Source organism: Vespula pensylvanica, chromosome 6 (genome assembly GCF_014466175.1).
Source record: "Vespula pensylvanica isolate Volc-1 chromosome 6, ASM1446617v1, whole genome shotgun sequence".
Lineage (NCBI taxonomy): Eukaryota > Metazoa > Arthropoda > Insecta > Hymenoptera > Vespidae > Vespula > Vespula pensylvanica.
This window is the reverse complement of record NC_057690.1, coordinates 1,278,904-1,301,403: the sequence shown is the minus strand read 5'-3', so window position 1 is coordinate 1,301,403 and position 22,500 is coordinate 1,278,904. Positions and strand designations below refer to the sequence as shown.

General features: G+C 33.6%; 1 protein-coding gene and 1 non-coding gene across 2 annotated transcripts in view; one reads left to right on the top strand and one right to left on the bottom strand.

Moving 5' to 3' along the window:
• Nucleotides 1-22,500, bottom strand: part of LOC122630142 (homeobox protein aristaless-like) — an 83,711-nt gene that overhangs the window by 40,634 nt on the left and 20,577 nt on the right. The window lies entirely within an intron of this gene.
• Trnal-uag lies at nucleotides 19,578-19,657 on the top strand. Its single transcript has one exon. It is a non-coding gene; the product is annotated as a tRNA-Leu (tRNA).

Here is a 22,500-nt window from a genome sequence, read left to right as displayed (position 1 = left end):
TATTCTCCGATATTATTAATGAGCCATATTAACGAATGATAAACCATACAAAGTAACTAACTCGGTATTTCTGATATTCGATTAGAGTTTTACGTAAGTAATCTGCACTGCTCTTTTTTTCTCTTTTTCTTTTTCCTTTTCTTTTTCTTTATTTTTTTTTTTTTTGTTTCTTCTTAACAAATATGTCTGTCGATTATCCACATTCATCATCAGATTTTTTTCTATGCGTATGAGAAGAAAAAGAAAAGAAAAAAGAAGATAAAAAAAAAAATAGATCATCGACGTTGATCGAAAAAAATTATTACTTATCGTAATGATTTTTCGTTACTTCATAACTATCGTTAAAATTAAGAAATTTTGATTTCTGAAAAATGATAAGTATATCATATCAAGTATTTCATACTCAAGTAAGTATCATTGTTCATTGAAAACAATTTATTCCTTTTTACTTTATTCTTTTTCCTTTCTTTTGTCTTTTTTGTTATTTTTTTTATTCTTTCGATTTTATATCGATATCGATATCGATATCGTGCAACATACTTTTATATACGCGCCCAACGAACGTTCGTAATTTTCATCGTCACTAGTTTCACGATTATTCATTATTTTTAACTAAGTTTCATCGTTCTCGATTTGCTCGAACGAACATTTCCGAGAAACAAAACAAGTTACTTTTTCCGTAAAGGTTCTTGCTTATCATTGGTTTGATGACTCATCGGGCACAATACTAAGGTAACTTAATATTTAATGAATTATTCAACGACTCCGTGTAATTACTAATGACGCGTAGTTATTAGAGTAGCATTTATATATTGATCTATCTATATATACACACACATATGTATGTATATTCCGTTTTCATAAAAATTCATTTCCTCGAATTTTTCTCCATTCCTCGAGGAGGATAATTTCTTTAACGAGAGTATTTCAGAACCAGTACGATATTTAAAACGTATTCTTAAACGTATTATTTCGATCTCGAAGTTAATAATTCTTAAAGAGCGATCGATTATGGCAAAAGGTCTGCAACAATTTTGTTTATAGCCGACATTAGCGTGTGCTCGTATTCCTTTTCTCTCTCTCTCTCTCTCTCTCTCTGTTTTTTTTTTCATAAGAAACTTACAGACACGCAGACCCACAAACGTAAGTATTATACTGCGTTAAACGTAATACGCAGACATATCGGCAGATTCTTTCCAAACGGATTTTTTTGATCGAACGACGGAAGTGCATTGCACGGCCTTCGCGTTTTTCGTCTCTTTCGCGAAGGAGACTAATAACAAGGTCCTGGGCGATACAGGATGCACTTCGAAGGGCGCGAAAAAGGCGATCGCTGTTTTGCATAATTGTCGAAATTGATTACACCGTATATACCGACCGGTGTAATCAAGAAATGAGCCAGTCTTCTCTTCCTTTTCTCTCTCTCTCTCTCTCTCTCTCTCTCTCTCTCTCTCTCTCTTTTTTTCTTTTTTTTTCGGTTGTAGAAGCCAGACGAAGCAACTCCCAAAATTTTAACCTTCCATGATACCGCCGATGATCTCGACTCATATTCTTTATCTCTTTCTATAAACGCCCTGATTTTCGGCCATTAATTCGGATATCCCTTCTTTTCTTTGTTCTTCTTTTTTCTTTCCAAGGGTCAATACTGTATCTACGTTTTTATGAATATATAGAAAATGAATTAAAAAGAAAGAGAGAGATTTCATTAGTATGATCCGATTACGAATGATAATTTTCGAACGTATTTCGAAATTCAAACGAATTGATTGTACCGTATTGATTTTACGGTTTTAATTAAGTATTCATTGATACACCCTCCGGTTAATCAAGCTATATCTACATACCTACCTATCTACCTACCTATCTACTACGTATGCATTCGTGTAATAGATAGATAAGTACATATGTGTGTGTACGTTAATAAACTTTTATTTCTCCCTTCTAATCACATACACACGGTCGATCGATCGACAAGACTTACGAGGACCGTTTAAGATAATCTAACGATCGGGTTCAACCACGATTAAATAAATTAATCGATCGTTGAACTCGCAAATGTCATTGGGCACGTCCCTCGAGATCATTCAAGATCATTATTATTATTATTATTATTATTATTATTATTATTATTATCCTTGTATTTGTTTCTTTTTGCAATATCGATCGAATGATCGATTGTATTTAAAGAATACTTTTATAGTTATAACTTTTCTTTTTAATTAGCTCATTTATTCTAATGAAACATAATCTCTCTTTCTCTCTCGCTCTTATACTTAATTTCTCTCCGAATCGATGAGTCGAACGAATAAAAATATCATATCGAGATGATATTTATCACAAGATGACGCATATTCGCGACGAACACGTAGATCATTCTTTAGATCGATCTTTAACCAACCAGATATATATGTACATACACATATATATATATATATATATATACACATGCGACCTCTTAATTACTTCGGACGAAAGATCACAGTCGCCTTCATATACATCGATGTACAATTAATTAACAGCGCCCATAAATCGCTATGCGCATAACGAGTTCTCTCATAGTTCTACGATACACTTGGGACCCGATCTTAGAGACTTTCGATCCAGTTTATTACGCAAAGTGAATTTTTTTTCTCTCTTTTATATATATATATATATTTCTTTCCCTCTCTGCTCTGTCTCTCTCTCTCTTTCTCTCTCTCTCTCTCTCTATTTGTTCTCTGTTTTTCCTTACCTGATATATAATTAAACAGATACATACTATACATATATCTAAATATTAACAAAGTATCCTACATGAATAGAATGATACATCAGTGTTGACACGATTCAATGAAGAACAAAAAGAAAAAGAAAAAATGAAGAAAAAAAAAGAAAAATAATCACGAATACATGATTTATTCGTTGCAACTATATTTCTCGAACGATCCCTTCTCTCCCGATCCTCGAAGAACAAGAAAAGAAAAAAAAACTTGTTTCTTAAGAAAAACCATGAATTTGCAAAAGAATAGAAAAGCACGAGTTTCTAGGAAGTCACGAACTCTTTATCTTTATCTTTATCTTTCTATCTATATATATATATATATATATATATATATATATATCACTCTCTCTTTCTCTCTCAAATCGTTTATTAAGCGCGTGTCCTTAATAAGAGACTTTGAATAAGAGAGACTCACTAAGAAAAGACAGGAATCGACGATCGAGAAAATAACATCTTAGATACGAAACGCCTTCGTGTTACGCGCTATCGCGCTTTAGAGAAACTCGATCGAGAGATATCGAGAAGAAAGTTAGGTCGTTTTGTTTCTACCGGTTTTCTGATATTATTGAATTCACTTTTGTATCTAAATTTCTTTCTCTCTCTCTCTCTCTCTCTCTTTCTTTCTGTGCCTTTTCTTTTTTCTCTCTTTCTTTTTTTTATAATTATTATTTCTATCATCACCAGTCATTTTCTTTTTCTCTCTTCTTTCGATTATTTTCGTTTTCTTCTCTATTAAATATTTTAGATTATTAACTCGAACGAATTGTTCACTTTCGATATTTGTTTGCGTTCGAAGGATGACATTAATTTTTCATTTTTTATTTTTATAAACGTATACACATTGGTCGTATACTTCTTTTTTCTTTTTCTTTTTCTTTTATATATATATATATATATCTTGGAATAGATCTTGGACTCAAACGAATTGTCCAGTTTACTCGTTCAATGCACTCTAAAGATTTTCTGAGCGACATTAATCGTATCCGCTTTGCATCTACGTATTAGACGTATACTATATATTTAATATTTATATACTATATATACACACACACACACATATATATATATATATATATATATATATATATATATATATAATATAAATAGATCTTTCGTTTATTCTTTCCCTTTTTTCTTTTTCTAATTATTATCATTCTAATTATTATCATCATCATCCCTTTTTTTTATTTTTTTACTTTGAATATTAACCTTCTTCACACTCCCTACAACCCGTTACTATTCCTTTCCTTTAGAATAATATAACATCTTAGGAAATCTCTGTTAAACGTGAACAAATTGTCACTTTGTACGTACGAAGGTCATAGGTTGGAATTCTCGCATTTCTTTACCTTGAAGCGTCTAAGCACCCTCCCATTGTTTCACCTTTCCAACGGAATTCTAATTAAGGAGATCGCTCGGATAAAGGCCCAGGAGAAACATTCCAGGGAAGGCGTGCACAGAGTTATTAGGCTTTTTCCTTTTCCGACGATGAGCAACCGCACGGGTAAGTACATGTTGAAAAAAAAAAAAACTTAGCAACGTAGGTGGGACCGAGAAGTGAAATGAGAGGTAAACTGAACGAGAAGATAGACGGAGACAGAAAGACAAAAAGAGAGAAAGAAAAAAAGAAAAAAAAAGAAAGAAAGAAAAAGAGAGAGAGAGAGAGAGAGAGACTCGCTCGCAATTATTATTCAATTTCCGTAACCGTACTTATCTTAAGTCGATGTCACGAGCGAGCCTCAAGAAACCGTGTTGAGTCTCGTGTGAACGGTTTCGTAGACCGGTGCTGTGCAGTAAACACAGACACAGACACAGATACAAACGCGAACGAGTACGTAGCTACGGGTAGATACGCACGCACACATATACGCATACGCATGTGAAGGTACAGTAGATACAGGTAGAGATAGAGAGGAAGAGAGAGAGAGAGAGAGAGAGAGAGAGAGAGAGAGAAAGGTGTAGGTATGCGAGCATTCGCCTAGTGCAATCGCAATTGCAGAAGGGGCCCTGAAGTGGAAAGAAGGGGTGATGGTGGTGGCTCGCGCCAATTAAAGTCCATTAGTGCGACCCAAGTAGACATTGGCGCGGAGCAATTTTCGAAAGCCCTCGGACACCCTTGACATTCTTTCGCTCATCCTTTTTCTCTGCTGTTACTTTTAACTCAACCCCGTTGCTTCTTTCATTATTTCGCTACGTTCTTCTAACGAACGATTTTCTTTTCTCTTCTCTCTATTTTTCTTTCTTTTTTTTTGGATCGTTACCCCCTCTCCTCCTCCTACTCGTCCTTTTCGTCCCGATCGTCGAATTTCATTTTTTTCTACGCGTCCTTCGTTCTTTTTTCTCGCACTCGTTTCCTCCTTCTCTTTTTTGTTTTTCCTTTTTTTTTTTCTCTCATCTTTTTTCTTTGGATAGGAATTTAAAAAAAAACAAAAATATTTCCTTTCCGCTGTTCGTTGATCGATTTTTATATACTTTTTTTTTTTGTTCTTTTATTTATTTATTTATTTTTTTTTTATTCGTGTTCCTTTTATTTAGAAATCCATAAGAATATCAACGTCGACGATTGCGTTTTATACTCATCGTGGGAGAAGATAACAAGAAAAGAGGGAAAAAGAAAGAAAGAAAGAAAGAGAGAGAGAAAAAGTTGGAAAGAATCGCGGTGAATAGAGCTCGTTGATTAGCTCGTTGATCGACGACAAGAGTCCGTTATAGATATAAGTACTTACTTACTTACTTACTTACGCTTAGATTACAACAAACATATCTTCATGTGTATCCTATCGCACATACATACATACATACATACATACATACATACCTCTCTCTCTCTCTCTCTCTCTCTCCCTATCTACCTACCTACTTACCTACCTATCTATCTACCCATCCAACGACGAATAAATATACCCATACATACTTCGTTTAACGTGTAAACTTAGCAACAGAATTCAGCTGTATATAGAACCCGCATCGTGGACGTAGATTGGACGACAATGTTGAAAAAAAAAAGAAGAAAAAAAGAAACAAGAGAAAGAGAAAAAAAAGGGAGAAAACAGGATAGAAAAAAGAGTGAGAGAGACAGAGACAGAGAGAGAGAGAGAGAGAGAGAGAGAAGAAAGAAAAAAAAGAGAGAGAGAGAGAGAGAAAGAGAGAAAGAAAAAAAGAAGAAAAAAAAAAGGAAACCGGAAGAAGGATAAAAGTGAGCGAAGTGCGAGACTCGATAACGATCATCGCCGTCGTCATCGTCGTCGTTTACTGCGACATGGCCTGTTCGTCAGTCTCTCGTCACCCCTTCCCCCCTCGATCCCCCTATCAAGCACATATCTCCCCCTCTTTCTCTCTCTCTCTCTCTCTCTCTCTCTCTCTCTCTATCTTTCTTTCTCTCTCTGTCACTTTTCACTCGACCATCAGAAACACTTCGTAGTCTTTAATCGCGTTTCAAAAAGCTTCGGAGCGCATCGAGGCGACATCCTCCGTGACCCCACGTGCTGCCTATGGCACCCGCACTCTGGCAAGCGAGAATAATTAGTCAGGCTAGCCGTGAGTCGTTCGTTGTTAAGTGCACCACGCAGGATATCCTTTGTCTTTGGGATCATCGTGCCCACCTTTCTTCTTCTTCTTCTTTTTTTTTTTCTCTTCTTTTTCTATTTTTTTTTGCTCTCTCTCTCTCTCTCTCTCTCCCTCTCTTTCTCTATTCTCCCCTCTGTTTTTTTTTCTTTTCTATATATCTATATATGTAGATATATATATATATATATGTATATATATATATATCTGACTTTTCTCTCTTTATTTTTTTTTTTGCCTCCCTCCTCTATACGTCTTTCCGTCTTTTCTTCTCTTTTTCTTCTTCTTTTCTGTGTTTCTTCTTCTTCTTTTTTTTGTCCTTTTTATTCTTAAATTTGTTTCTCTCTTTGGTCCTCGCACACAACGCCGCCATACACATGGATTACACATCGTTTACTTTTGCGGCCCATGACACATGATGCACTTTCAAACGATGACTCTTCGCACCTGGCGCGATGGATGAATGTACGATTGGAATTTAAAAGAAAGAGAAAAAGAGGATGAAAGAGAGAAGGAAGAGGGATATTATTGTTATTCAAGGTCGCTCCTCAAGTTTTCTAAACAATTTATTTAGTTGTTTCTTTGTAGAGGGAAGTAGAGTTTTGTATGTATATGTATTATATAATAATGAATAAATAAATATTTATTACTATATAATAGATACATATATATATATATATATTTTTTTTTAATTTTTCGATCATCGATGTATATTTGATTTCGTTCAATGTAGATATATCCATCGTAAATTCTTCATTTATAAACAACAAAACATTGATCTAGTTTAATAAAACAAATATCATAAAACTATATAAATGTAGTAATACGTATATCTATCTCTCTATAAAAAGAAAAGAAGAAAAAGAAAACAAAACTCAGCATATAAAGCTCAACGAATTCGTTCGAGTAGATGATTTCGTGCGTCGAAATAACTTTAAATTTGCACGAAGAAATAGAAAAATTTACGAGATTATCGCGATACATAGCATCAATGAAAATTTCGTGCTGCTCGATACGTCGATTACAGTCGTAAATAATCATTTGAGTGAAACGTCGTGACTTTTATTTTACTATTAGGTGACGTCGAGTAATTTCAAAGGAGATTCACAGAAACGAACAATCCGATTCCAATTTCGTTTCTCTTTTCCCTTTCTTTCTTTTTTTTTTTTTTAACTCTCCTTCATTCGAAGTTCCCTTTCTTTCATCGACTCCCGCGGGCAACTTCTTCTCTGTTGCTTCCAGGAAGCAGGGAGGATTAACCCGTCACAGATTTGGCGATGGTACCACCAATTTATTTTCTCTCTTTCCCTTTCCCTTTCCCTTTCTGTTTCTCTTTCTCTGTCTCTGTTTTATTGCCTCCCTTTTCTCTCTTTCTTTCGATCGTAAGAAGGGACACGCGTGAACGCTCACAAATATACCAAGAGCCGAATAATAAAGGTGCTTTCAGACGATTTCAAATCTACTATACATTATATTAACGTTAAAGAATATTTTTATAAATGATATGATTATTTCATTGATTCGTGTAATTTGTATAATTTCGTCGGATTTATTCGGAATAAATAAATTTAAGTTAAGTGTTTATAATTGGATGGATAGGTATCATAGATACGTAGGAAGGTTCGTTTATTATAATTAAGATTGAAATCGTTCGAATTAATTAATTACGACGATGTTAGAAAAATAAAGAAAGATAAAGAAGAATATTTATAAATCGAACGAGATAACGATAATGTGCGATTCCTATTACTTTTATCGTATCAAAGTAAAGTTTCTTCGGACGAATATATTCATTTCGTATGAAAAGTATTACAATACAAATGTGAATTTGTATTGGACGAAAGAAAGAATTCAAAGAGAAATAATTAATATATAAATTCTTGTAGATAAGTCAAAATCCGCCATTTCGTTCCTTTTTTTTTTTTTTTTTTTTTTATAACACGATGTAATATTACAAATCGTTACGAACTAAATGTCAGACTTAGATAGATACAAAAAAAAATGTCGATTATCAAAATAAAAATTGAAATAATGAATTATCTAAGAGAACGACGAAATTAAAATTCGATACATAAATCTAACGAGAGAATAATAAAAAAAAAATGTTCGTCGTTCCATTAATTTTGTATTACTTTTATGATGTCTTATTAACGCGAAAAATTGTAATGGTTTCTTTCTTCTTCTTTCTTTCCTTTTCTCTTCTTTATACGTTTGTTTATTTGTTTCATCTTTTCTTTTTTTCTGTTTTCTTTTTAAGATCACGATGTAGTAATAAAGAACGATGGGAGAAAAGATGTCTCCGTTCTTTCGTAGGTAACCTATCTATCGCAGAATGGGTCGCGTTCTTCGCATTCTGAAAGCACCTTTAACGGTCCGAAGAACTCGGTCTCTTCTTGGAGTTTCATGGTGGTTTCGGTTTGGCTATCTGAGGAGCGCGGTAATGTGCTTGCCTTGTCCTCGATTAATCCGAGAGTCCACGGGACCACTCTAGGTCGATGTGATACACACCGATGAGAATATATACATATATACATCTATGTGTGTGTGTATATATATATATATGTATATATGTACATTCTCGCAAGTTAGTATACGTAAGTGCGTGCGGGACGCCTTTTCGATCCTTCTTCGACGAATGGCGTCTTTTTTCGATGCGACCGCCACCGTCGAAGACTCGGTGGATGCGGCTCGTGTCGGCTCCTGCCAGATCCAATTAAGCCAAATTATTGCCTTCTGCTGATCGAGACCTAGCTATTTCATCCTTTTCGATCATTCACGAGAATATCAACGCGGAAATGAAACTGGCTTGAAACGTACTACGAGGAAAAGGAAAGGTAAGACGAAAAAAAAAAGGGGAGAAGGACCGTACCGACGGTTAGATAGATTTTATTTTGTCATTATCGATCCTTTTTTTTTCTTATATTTCTTCTCTTTTTCTTCTTTTTCTTGTAATTGATATGGGAGAAGGAGAAAACGTCGTTGATATTTTTTCTTTCTTTTTTTTTTTTTTTCTTTTAAAAGAGGAAAAGAAGGGTTAGATTTATTAAACGATCTTTTTCTCTTGATGATCTTTTGTTCATCGAAGAAAATATTAATTAATTGTATGGATCTCTAAGTATCTATGGAAAAGAGTATATAGTGAACAAAAAAAAAAAGAGGAGAAAAGACAAAAATAAGAAGAAGAAGAAGAAGAAGAAGAAGAAGAAGAGAAACGAAAGGAAAGAAGAAAAATGTCGCCGTCGACATTCCCAGGGACGTCTTTCGCCGAATTTTCGTATCAACGCGTTACGCGTCCTTCCAAGAAGACGCTTCTTCTTTAATCGCATCGAAAGAAGACTCTCCTCTCATTGGCGGTAGCGGTAGGTTCAAAGAGGAACTCGCGATCGTCGAATCCTCTGGCGACACGATCTTCTTTAGTTCAGAACAGAGAAAGAAAAAGAGAGAGAGAGAGAGAGAGAGAGGGATAGCATCATGGTGAACACGAAAATACAAACGGAAGGCCGGCATGGTCGATACCTCGAATTAGAATCGAGTGTCCTTTTAGATCTGTTATCTTCACGAAACTCGTTTTTTTTCGTACTACGTTCTCGACAAAAGATTTTGTATTTCGATATGTTTAATGTTCCTTTACCGCCCTTTAATTATGTCATCACGAAATTCAACGCGATAGTCTGATAAAGAATTTTTCTAAAAGATAAGCAATGTAAACTTCCAATGGATTGATCTCGTTCGATATATTAAATATTGTACATTATAATATTGTATATACATATGTAGTAATTACATGCATGTGCGTATGATAATATTTATAAATATTTTATTTTATATATATATATATATATATATATATATATATATATATATAATTGATGTTTGTAATAGAATAGTACAATTATTTTATTAAAAATATTTTCATACTATCAGGCTCTTTTTTTTATAATACACATACTCTCTATTTTATGTTTAAAAACAGATAGTTTTTCCTTTTTTTAAGTGAATACAATAAATTGTAAAGTGTATGCTTATGCTGATAAACTCATAAACACGCAACTACGACTCATTGTCATATTTTCTGCTTTGTTAATTATTGTCTCTCTCTCTCTCTCTCTCTCTCTCTCTCTCTCTCTCTCTTTCTTACATAATGGACAATTTTGATAAAGAAAAAGAACAAAGAAAGAAAGGAAGAGAGAGAGAGAGAGAGAGAGAGAGAGAGAAAATACTAAGAAACGTCACATAATGGACATTTACGGAAAACGGCCGAGTGGAAGTTAATGAAGCAATTTAGCGAAAATTAGTCGCTCGTTAACGTATCGTACCTTTAACGTAATGAAATACAAGAACGTTCTAACTTATCGATGATTAACACATTGTCAGTGCAACGAGCGTACTTGAAATTATGCGTATCGGTTAAAAGTTAAATGACAAAATAAATGATTGCGAGTTTTTGTTATAAATCGTTTGGTCTTTTCCTAAATACAAATAATTTTATACGCTTGTGTTATACATACATATATATATACATATATATATATATGTGTGTGTGTGTGTATGTGTGTGTGTTCGTTCGTTCGTAAAAAGAAATATTAATATTACCTATTATTAAGTATTAGATAAAAAATTTAAAAGAAAATCATTCGCTAGGTCCGTCAACTTTTTTGCTTCTGAATATTAAATAAGAAAAAGAAAAAAAATCGTAGATAATAAATAGCACACAATAGATAATTAATAATTTTTTTGACAATAGATAATAAAAAAAAGTTTGGGATAATTACTCGATCGAGAGATGGAATCGAGTTCGCGAATCTTTTTGAATCGAAAGAAATAACTATAATTAAATTAATCTTCGATAATCCTATTACGACGAGTTCAATCACAAGGAAGTTAAAAGTTGATTTAATTTCTAACTCACCATGTATATATATATACATATATCTATATATGTACCGTATTCGTTCGTAAATATAAGAGATAGAAGGATCTAAAAAAAGAAGAAAAAAAAAAAAAAAGAAAAAAAAAAAAACAAAATTGTTCTCAAAGTCCGTGAACAAATTTTTATTTCTGAATATTAAATAACGAATAAAAAAAAAAAAAAAGAAAAGATTCATAAATAATTAATTGGAGATGAGAGAGCAGATGTGAGAAGGGATGATCGAGGGTAAACAAATTTTTTTACGAACGTTTTTACGAATTACGAGAAGAATTAATCTTTTTCAATTGTTAATATTGAAAAAATCTACGAATTCGATAGAGTTCAAAAGGCTTCAGCTAAGCCAAAAGATAGATTTTATTTATTTGAAAATATACGATTTGTTTCAATTTGATTTTCAAGACGATTTTTTTTTTTTTTTTATTTATCTGAATACAAACATTTCTTTCAAAATACAAATAGATTTTATTTATTTGAAAATACACGAGTGAAAACACGTTTATTCCTTCTTTTGGATGGTAACATTTAGCGGGCCACCTATATGGGGTGAGATGAGGGGAAGAGTCGAGAGATCGTTCGTTCCTGGTTCGGAACGTTGCTTACAGAGAATTGACTCGTCGCGAGCGAATTCCATCGCATAAGAAAAGAACGATGACGAGGGGAATGATGATGAGAGGAAGAAGAAGAAGAAATAAAATAAGGAGAAAAAGAAATGGAAAGAGGAGCAACAACAAGATCAACAAGATCAACAGCAACAGCAACATCAACAGTAGAAACAGAAACAGAAGTAGAAGTAAAACGAGATATGAAAATAAAAGAGATAGATAGATAGACAGATAGATAGATAGATAGATAGATAGATAGATAGATAGATGATAGATATGTATATATGTAGTAGAAGATATAGAAGCCGAAGGAGTTTGGTTTTATGTTAAATGGATTAGACAGGAGAATGCGTCTTCTCGACGGATTGCTATCCCGTGTTTCTTCGCATCGACCAATCACGTTCCCGGAAGGCTGCTTGCTTGCCTGTTTGCTTGCTTGCTTGCTTGCTTGCTTGCCTGCCTGCCTGCCTGCCTGCCTGCCTGACTTGGATTCGAACGTGCGCCGTTAATTGCCGAGTCACAAGGGTAATTAGCGAATTCTGAGCCAACTCGTCGAAGTACGAGCGAGAGACACGAGCCACGCGAGAGAACGGGGTTGGGTGCTCTTTCGAAAAGAAACAGGAGAGGAGTGGAAATAAAGAGAGAGAGAGAGAGAGAGAGAGAGAACAAAACCGGTCGTACTTCTGAAACGCGTCGTTCTTCGAAATTGACTGAGAGCACTCTGAAGCCCTTCTTCGAGAGTAGATATAACTCGGCCAACATCGAATCTCTAAGCGATTATTATGCGAGAATTTTTTGTTTTTTTTTTTTTTTCAATGTTAACGTAAACTTCGTTTTCTTTGTTGTTGTTTTGTTTTTTTTTTAAATTTAAAAAGTTTTCGTTTATAATCAAAAGAACGAAGAAGTTTATAACTCTTGGTGGAGTTAGCAAACGTGTAAGGTAAACTAGATAGATAAGTATCTATGCGTATAATACTTAGGTAACTACCCGATGCAATTAGACACGTCAAACGTTTAATTATAATTATTTTTCCAAAGAATGAGTCATTAATCTACACATATCTATGTCCGATCGTTTCGGTCATTTAATATTAATGAATAGTTTTACTTTGAACCACGGTGTTAAATTTTTATTTATTTCTTTTCTTTTTTCCCCGGTATTATCTCTTAGAAGATCTTTTACTTTGGCTAATTTGAAAAAAATATGTATATAATATATATATATATATATATATATATATATATATATATATTATACGATATAAGTGTGTGTATGCGTATATATATGTATATATTATGTATCAAGAAAGTTAATTAATTATTACTCGATTAGATATCAATCTTTTCGATAGATATGCACTAACATGTCTAATAAATATGAATGTTTTACATACTATTTTTAGATAGCTAAGTATATTAATATTGTTAAAAAATATTATATATACATATTAACATTAACAACATATACACATTTATATATATATATATATATATATAAATATATATAATAAATACTAAAATAATAATAAATATAAAATAATAATAATAAAATATATAATAATTTCAATCTAATACATTACTATCTATTATATTAATAAATAAAAATAATACACTCCATATAAATTTATTGAAAAAATTCAATGGTTACGACTATGCCAGAACGGCGAGACCGATTAGAAAAGGGGGGACCACTTAATGCACGATTGCCGGCGACACTCGCTGAACGATTTCTTCTTTTTGTCACATACTCTCTCTCTCTCTCTCTCTCTCTCTCTCTCTCTCTCTCTCTCTATCTCTCTCTCTCTCTCCTTCTCTCTCTTTATCTCTATCTTTCGCTTCGGGTGAAGAGAGTCGTCCATAAAAGTCCGCACAGGTGTTCGATCTAAACATGGAAAAGTTCGTGGAATCGAGTAAACGCTCATCTCAGCGAGGCCGATCCCTTATAGGTCGCCGTTAAGGGATCGAGAGTACGATCCGAGGATTCCCTGGACTTCCCATTGACGCGCGACAAGAACGTTTCATCTTTCTGATGGTCGTACGTCGTCGATCAGAAAGATTCTGAAGAGTCATCGTCGTCCGTACATTTATCTCTTACTTCTTCGAATTTCGTCGAACTTCCCTATTATATTGAGACATTGTTCTCTCTAGTTCGTTTCATTTCATTAGATATTAAATCGAAATCTTATGGAGTAAATGAAATCGTGAATGAATCATATTTGGATAATAAATATCGAAATATATTTTTGGATACGACAGATATTAAATCGAAATTTTCTGAAATAAATTCAATCGAGAAGGAAACATATTTGGATATAAATCGATATTAAAAGGATAGCTGTGAAGTAAATTAAATGGACAATGAATTATATTTGTATGTTAAATGTGGAAATATACTTTTGGATATAATAGATATCGAATCGAAACTATATGAAGTAAATTAAATCGAGGATGAATCATATTTGGGTATTAAATATAGAAATATTTCTTTGGATATCGATATTAGAATTGATATTAAAAAGAAAACTATGAAATTAATTATATCGAGAATGAAATATATTTGAATGATAAAATATAACGATCGAAGGAGATATATAATCAACGTATATTAAAAACTCAAATCGATCATACACACACACACATATATATATATATATATAATTATGTATAAAATTCGTGCAAAATAAATATCTAGCGATACGATCGATCGAAAAAGAAAAAAAGGAAAGATTTTTTCAATAATATTTCCTACGACAGTATCCCCGATCGTAATAATACAAACCGATCCGTAAGACTCGAATTCGAATGATAGAAAATCGATCGTTATATCTACTCTATCAATTTATTTATCTATCTACCACATAATCTTCACAATTTTATCAATCGATCCATCGTATTCCGGTTGTCCGTAAAATACTTGCGCCTTCGCTTAAGTACGTACTTAGATATGTACATAGATACAAATGCGTGCACATAACACACACACACACACACACATACGTGCGTACTTATCTACAAGGTAAGTGGATACGTTTCGTTCTTAAGTAGAAAAATTCTTTCATGGTCGGCCATATAATCCCACGAATCGTTTAATTCGCGATCGTCGTTAGAGAAAACGTCGATAAAATAATTCCACGTTTCTAATGCCGTTAACTCAACTGGTTGGCAAAAGGGTAACGACGACGACAACGACCACAACGACGAGAAAATGAAGAAAAAGAGGAGAGAAAACAGAGACGAAGAAAAAAAAAAAGAAAAAAAGAAAAAAAGAAAAAAGAAAAAAAGAAAGAGTGCGAAAACGAAAACTATATATATACATATATATATATATATATATATATATATAAAAAGAGAGAGAAAGAGAGATAGACAGACAGATAGATCGATAAAGAAGGAAGAAAAAAAAAAGAAAAAAAAGAAAAAAAGAAAAGAAAGAGAGAGAAAGAGAGATAATCAGACAGATAGACCGATAAAGAAGAAAGAAAAGACAACAAAACAAAACAAAAAGAAGAAAAAAGAAAGAGAGAGAGAGAGAGAGAGAGAGAGAGAGATAAAGAGGAAAACTGGACGACTCGACTGTTACGCGGAGTCCCTCGTTAGAATTTCTACGACGTGCCGGGCCTCAAGAGTACTGACCAACGGCCCTGGCTGGCGCGTTCTGCGCCACTTCTTCGAGGACTTCGATTTCCACTTTGAGATCGGCCACGTTTTGTCCTGGTAATTGTTCCCCTGCTGGGCGAAGAGAAGAAGGAGGAGGTATGGGAGGTATGGGAGGGTGAGAAGGGGGAATGAGAGAATGGAGGAAGAGAAGCTGGGGTAGGGTAACTTGGGAGGTGGAGTTGCAGCGTTATAAGAGAGGGACGATCTCGTGACTTTATACAGGTGGCATTAAGTGCTTTCCAGCCACGTCCTATCTTCTTAGTTGCCTTCTTCCTTCCTAAGATACTCTTTTTTAGTTACTCTCCTTCGTCCTTTTAATGTCCTCTCTGTCTTTCTCTCTCTCTCTGTCTCTTTTCTTTTCCTCTGCTCTTCTCATCAGCCCTTCTTTTTCTACCCTCTATGTATATTCTGTCTCTGTCTCTGTTTCTGTTTTCTATGTTGTGTGTGTCTCCCTCTCTCTTTCTCTCTCTCTCTCTCTCTCTCTCTCTCTTTCTTTCTTTCTTTCTCTGTCTGTCTTTGTTCGCCTTTCTTTCTTTCAACGTTACATCGATCTCTCTTCTCTTCCTGTCTCCGCTTAAACGAGTCGACAGTAGTTTTTTTTAACTATCATAAACTCGCCTCGCCATTGGTCAGCTACCCTTGATGAAGACGTCCCGTACGTTTTCATGGATAAAAGACCGGTCGATAAAACTTACAGAGACGAGTACGAGCCTATTTATTTTATCCTTTTGCTATTTAATCTCTTTCTCTTTGTTTTTGTTTGTTTCTTTGTTTGTTTGTTTCTTCCTTTCTTTCTTTCTTTCGTTAGTTCGTTCGTTTTCTACTTCTATACTATTGCAAACTCTTTCGATTCGTGAATATGTCGAGTCAGAGACATTGTCGAGTAATCGCTATTCTTACGTTCGAAATTTTATTTTCCTTTTTAAAGAAAAAGGAAGGAAAAAAATAGAAAAAAATTACATACATACGCGCGTGTAAATAATTACAATCAATCGCTAGGTAGATCGTATAATGAACATGGCCGTTCTTCTCTTAAAAGAATTTTTTTTTTTCAGAAAAAAAGGAAAGAAAAGAAAGAAAAAAAAACAAAAATTAAACAAATTTTACACGCATACGTGTGTTCGTTCGTTGTCAGATATATCGTAAAGAAAATAATTAAGTTACTCTGTACTACCAGTTCGAAAATGAAAATATATATATATATATATATATATATATATATATAAGTACGTATAACGATATTTCTCTTTCTCTATTGGAGGAGACGACTTGCGACAGCGGTTTGAAGTGCCTAACATCAGAGGATTATTTATATCGTTAGAAATCCCATAGGTGGTTTGTATCGGAAGTTATGCTCGTATAGATAAGTAAGTACTTACCTCTATTCGTATAAAATAATCGACGCGCGTCACGAAGGACTTATATATATATATATATATATATATATATGTATGTATGTATGTATGTATGTATGTATGTATGTATGTATGTATGTATGTATATGTATGTATATAACTATCGACAAACCAACCCCAATATATGTACTACGTATACACGTACATATGTATGTAGATACAAATGTGTGTATTTGATTATTACTTGATAAATGATCCAACGAAAGGGGAGGATAAAGAAAGAGACAGAGAGATATAGAGATAGAGGATAGATAAAGAGGCAAGTAGAATACGCGTTGAATAGCTCGATTTTATGAGAGATTACGTTGATTAAGACAAGATTTCTTCTCTCGACGTTGCTGCGAAAGGATTTAAAGAAAAAAGAACAAAAAACAAGAAAAAAGAACAAGAAACAAGAAAAAAATAAACGCGCGCGAAAAGGACATGGGAAAAATAGAGGAAGAAAGAGAAAGAGAGAGAGAAAGAGAGAGAGAGAGAGAGAGAAAGTAAATAAATTATTTACGAGTTAAAAGAGCGTAAAATGATGGCTCTGCAATATGCTTACTATTAATAGAAGTAAATGTTTAACATCGTCGTTAGCAGGATTAACTAGAGAGAGAGAGAGAGAGAGAGAGAGAGAGAGAGAGAGAGAGAGAGAGAAAGAAAGAAAGAGAGAGGAAGAGAGAAAGAGATATGAAATGCATAGAAATGAGTAGAAAGAGAAAGAGATAAAAAATCGAGAACCATCCACCCACTTTATTCGTTCTACCATAGTCGAGATTAAAGATTCGATAAGGTTCTCTCTCTCTCTCTCTCTCTCTCTCTCTCTCTCTCTCTCTCTCTCTCTCTCTCTCTCTCTCTCTCTCTCTCTCTCTATCTATCTATCTCTCTGATAACGACTTCATAAACTAATGCGTTTAACGAGGATAGTTCGCATACACAAGCACGTGTGAATTGCTACGAATCTTTCTCTCATTGGTTGCCACGTCCTACACGAGTAGTAAGTCGTCCTTTTTGTTTAGAAGAAGTTATTTAGATTAGCATTGGTAATAATTAGAAACGAGATTCCACGATTAAAATTTACGGATTCGACTAATCTTTTCGTTAGGATATCGTTTCGTTAAAATAAAGATCGTGTCGATGTTAGGAAGAATGATAGAATCGACCTCAATCTCGATCTCGATCTCGATCTCGATCTCGATCTCATCGTTGATTCGTTTAACATAGTATTTACATTTGTTTATACGTAATAAATTGAATGTTATTGAGATTCGAAAAAAAAAAAAATAAAAAAAATAGATATTTATGCACGTATATGTATCTATGCATCTATGCATATATGTATATAAGTATTTATTTACGTATCTAGATACCTATGTAAAATATTCGTTAATATTCTCGTAAAACGTAGTAAAGCGATCGTTTATTTCTTTCTTCTTTTACTGTTTTCTGTCTTCTTTTTTTTTTAATTTATTTTTTCTCAATTTTCCGTTCTTTTTTCATACCTTTTCCTTCCTTCTTTTTTTCATTTTTATTTTTTTTCTTTATCATAAGATATCAAATTCTCTAAGCGCACGTGTCCCAATAAGTTGCTCGATTATTTTCCACGATCTTTAATTAAACGTCAGGACAGGCCTGACTCTTGTAGCATAAAGGCTATGATCCGGTTTTATTTCTATCGTCTGATATGCACACACACACACACACACACATGTATATAAATATGTATATATTACATCATTCATTAATTATGTAAATTAAATTCGCAGCTAGCGTTATTATAAATATGTCTATTCACTCTTATACATATGTGTGCGCGTGTGTGTGTGTGTGTGTGCGTGTGTGTAGATAGATATGTATGTATGTATCTGATGGAAAAAATTTACTATTTTAAATCGAGTAAATATTTCGAAGTATAAGTGATTAAATTGAAAAAGAAAAAAATATTTTGAACGGAGAAAGATGCAAGAATGTAATAAGTACTTGCTTCTACCGGTTTTGAAGATATTTTGTAGTTCATGGAAACACCTGTACGAGAAAGGGATACATATATATTGCGTGTTTCGGTTCAATTAACCACATGAAAATTCAATTCCTGCATCGCAGCCATCTTTATTGTCAAATTATAATATATTAATATATTTTATTTATATGAAGAATATACATATATGTCAATATCAAAATATATAATATCAAAGTATAACAAAATATTATATATATATATATATATATATATTATTAGAAATTCTATGTATACGTAAGTGGAAGAAACGTAAAAAAATATAAAAAAAAAAAGTAAAATAATAATAATAATGAAGAAGAAAAAATTAAAGAGAGAAGAAGAAGAAGAAGAAAAAAAAGAACGTCTTAATGATCACGATCGAAATGTTAATTGCGGAAGAAAAACATAGGATCTTCTTAGACTACATCATTCAAGAATGAACTTTGACTTTTGTAAGAGCAATCACGATAAAACGTAATTTATTACTCTTCGATGTTGATGTACTTCGATCGACATTAGAAATCATCTTATCCGTGACATTTGTTTTATCTCATCAGTGAATTACTTTTATAAAGATCTTCTTTTCTCTCTTTTCTTTCTTTGCTTTTCTCTTTATAATTTCAATAAAACATCTTCATAAGTTGTTCTAATCAATCTCTAAACAAGAGGCAGCGTGGCCGAGCGGTCTAAGGCGCTGGTTTTAGGCACCAGTCCGAAAGGGCGTGGGTTCGAATCCCACCGCTGTCAAACTTTTAATAAAATCAACTGCACCGTGAGAATATTTTGATTTCGAAGAATTTTATAATGAGTGGTAGGTAGAGATAAAGGGAGAGAGGGATGAAAAAAGAGAGGGGAGGGGGAGAGAAAGAAGGAGGAGTGTTGTGTGGTGGTGGGGGGAGGAATATTTCTAAACTTTTTTGTTGAAACGCACGACGTTTTTACAAAATTAAAAAAAATATATATTCATACGTCCTAAGTATATTATTATTTTTATTGTTATTATTATTATTATATTATCAATGACCGATAAAATGATATACTTCGAATCGATTAGTGCAAGGCGAGTCTGCGAAGTTGATTTTTATTCTAATTGAGTGACATCATCCGGAGATAAACAATTTTTATTTCGATTACGTCGAAACGTCCAATAGCGTTCATTATTATTATTATTATTATTATTATTATTATTATTACTATTAACCACTTTATGTATTATTATTAATAAAAAATTAATTTACATATTTCGCCTTCCATCTTAATCTGTTTAAGACTTAGATGGAATTAAAATACACAAACGATAACTAACGTCGACGTGTCGTGGAAAAACATAGTGTGCTTGCTTATTACCACTCAATTTATATACATACACACGTATGTCCGACCGACACAGATAATAAAAAAAAAAAAAAAAGAAAAAAGAAATCAATCGCGAAATATTATTACTTCTTTATTTTCCATTCGAGTGTCTAGCCATATTTAATAACGACGCATTTAAATAACGACGCTCCCTTTTCTGAGCAACCTTTTCTTAACTTCGTTTCACGTTAGGCTTTTTATAAATGAAAAGAAAAGAAAAAAAAGAAAATTAAGAGAAGGACGGTATCATAATCGCGTGGGTGAGTAAGCTCACCTGTGGTAATATCTCTAGTGATTGTAGTAGGATTGATCTGAAAATAAGGAGAGTGAGTGAAAGAGAGAGAGAGAGAGACAGAGACAGAATGAAAGTAAGATAGAAACAGAGAGAAAGAGAGAGAAAGAGAGAATGAGAAAGTGAGAGAGATGGATAGAAAGGGAGAAAGGGAGAGATAGGGTTCGCATGCGTGCTGGATTCGGCGCCGTAGGGTATACTTTTAATTTCGCGATGCTCATTACGAAAAGTGATATGCACCATTCGGGAATAAATAGCCAGGAGCGGCGAGCAGCTCACGTGCTTTTTGTAACGAGTCGAGGGCGAGTGCCTTGCGAACAGAAAGAAGGATAGAGAGAGAAAGAAAAAGAAAGAGAGAGAGAGAGAGAGAGAGAGAGAGAGAGAGAGAGAGGGAAATGAGAGCCGGCGTAGTGGCAGGTAGTGGTTATCTCTCTCGAGAGCTCCCAGTTAATGACAACCCCTGGCTCATGCGCTTCTCTTGACCCTCCCCTTATTCCTCTCTCACTCTGTTGAACTCATCTCTCCCTCTTCTTTTTCCCTTCTTTCCTCTCCCCACCCCTTCTCTTCCACTCGTACATATCAGCTGTCTCGTAGTCCGACTTTTTGGGGAACCACTTACAAATACGTACCCTCTTAGCGAGTAACGTTAAGTTCACTGTGTGTTCGTTTAAATGTTACTATATAATCGTATGTATATGTTTGTACGAGAAAGAGAAAGAGAGAGAAAGGGATAATTAAGTTTCAATAAGATGTAAACAAATACGTACGTTCCGACAAGAAATTTTTGTCGAATTGAAGATAAAGAGGAAGAAGAAGAAGATTGGAAAAAAAGAAAGATTGGAAAGAAGAATTGGCAAGGAAAAAAGTAAATCGAAAAAAGGAGAGAAATGATTGGCAAGATGATTGGCACGTTATTAAGGATCTCGTTGTTAATCGTAAAAAAAAGGATAAATAAAATGAGAAAGAAAGAAAAAATATCCTTCAGATTTCGTTATACGCCAACGATGCAAACTCAAGAATAAGTAAATAAGTAAATAAGTAAGTAAGTAAGTAAGTAAGTAAGTACTTACATACGTGGTTAGACATATGCATGGATTGACAAATTTGCGAGATAGTGTTACAACGAATGATCTTGTTCTCTACATTTACAACAATAACTTGATGAGCGAAACAAATTCCTTATATATATATATATATATATATATATATATATATGTATATGTATATGTATATAAATAGATAGCTTTAAAGAGAGAGAAAGAAAAAGACAGAGAAGATCAAGAGGATAGGATATAGGTAAATATGTGCCTCGGGCCGTCCTTCGGAAAATTCTCTACAGGACTCGTTTTACCGGAGCTGAAATTAATTGGGGCCCTAAATAACGTGACTTTACGACATGGAAATTTACGGCACGCCAATCGACGCCGACGACCGATGCCATAAAGCAATTTGTCGCGAGGCAACGCCATTGGTTTTGTTTCCCCCTTTACCTTCTTATCCTTTCTTTCTTTCTTTCTTTCTATCTTTCTTTTTTTCTTTCTTTTTTTGTCTATTGTAATGAACTAACGCAATCGAGTAAAACCAGACTAGTTGCTACTTTAACGAAAGCGATTAAACGTGTACGTCTTTTGCAAAAACGAAAGTCCCCTTCTATCCCCACCATTCTTTCCTTTATGCATCTGGACAATGCTGATTACTTCGATCTACGTAGCAACGCTATTCTATTATATTTAAAATATCCTATTAATCGTTCTTACTTTGAAAAGAATGAAGTGGAAAAGGGAGATTAAATTTTTATACGGTTAGATAATCGAAAATAAATCATTACAAATGAAGTGGAAAAGGGAGATTAAATCTTTATACGTTTAGATAATCGAAAATAAATCATTACGATCCTGATTGTTCCAACGATCAATCGAAGATCTATTTTTCTTTTTTTTTT